The sequence below is a fragment of the Magnolia sinica genome, chromosome 16 (genome assembly GCF_029962835.1).
Source record: "Magnolia sinica isolate HGM2019 chromosome 16, MsV1, whole genome shotgun sequence".
Classification (NCBI taxonomy): domain Eukaryota; kingdom Viridiplantae; phylum Streptophyta; class Magnoliopsida; order Magnoliales; family Magnoliaceae; genus Magnolia; species Magnolia sinica.
In genome coordinates, this window is record NC_080588.1 from 52,105,783 (window position 1) to 52,106,561 (window position 779).

At 38.4% G+C, this 779-nt stretch overlaps 1 non-coding gene across 1 annotated transcript; it reads right to left on the bottom strand.

Moving 5' to 3' along the window:
- Positions 1-351: 351 nt before the first annotated feature.
- On the bottom strand, positions 352-458 carry LOC131229999 (small nucleolar RNA R71). The gene has a single exon (XR_009163730.1). It is a non-coding gene; the product is annotated as a small nucleolar RNA R71 (small nucleolar RNA).
- Positions 459-779: the final 321 nt, after the last annotated feature.

A 779-nucleotide genomic window follows, 5' to 3' on the forward strand; every position in this document is an offset into this window, starting at 1 on the left:
ACTTTATGAGATTATTTACAACCAGCGGGGGTGAGTACGCCCTCATGCATGATTTTTCCTAAAAATACAGGACATATGGACATCAAGCCAGGGGTTATCTAACTCCTTCCTAAGTTCCATGGGCTTGAATCTGAAGAACCATATCTACATTTGAAAGAGTTTGATGAGATCAAAGCCACTTTATATTTTCAAAATGTGTCTGAGGATATAGTCAGGCTGAGACTCTTTCCTTTTTCCTTAAAAGAGAAGGCTAAGACGTGGTTACATTCACTGCATCCTAGATCCATTGGCACATGGAATGATATGCAAAGGGAATTTATAAAGAAATTTTTTCCACATCATAAAACAATTACCCTTAGAAAAGCAATCATGAACTTCAACCAAAAGGAGGATGAAACATTTTACCAATGTTGGGAAAGGTTCAAGGATTTGGTCAGTTCATGCCCACAACACGGCTTTGAAACCTGGCGCATCACAAATTTTTTCTATGATATACTGACATCTTCCATGCACCAAATGGTCGAGACAATGTGTAATGGAGAATTCATTAATAAAAATGTCGACGAGGTATGGGATTACCTCGATAGTCTTACTGAAAAAACACAATCATGGGACTATTACCCAAAGTCGAACACCACGTCTAAGCCGACTCAATTAAAGGAGAAAGGTGGATTGTATCTATTGAAAGAAGAGGATGATCTCAAGTGTAAAGTGACTACGCTCATAAGGAAAGTTGAGGCCATGGAAGGAAAGAAGGATAAGGTTAATGAAAGTGTTTG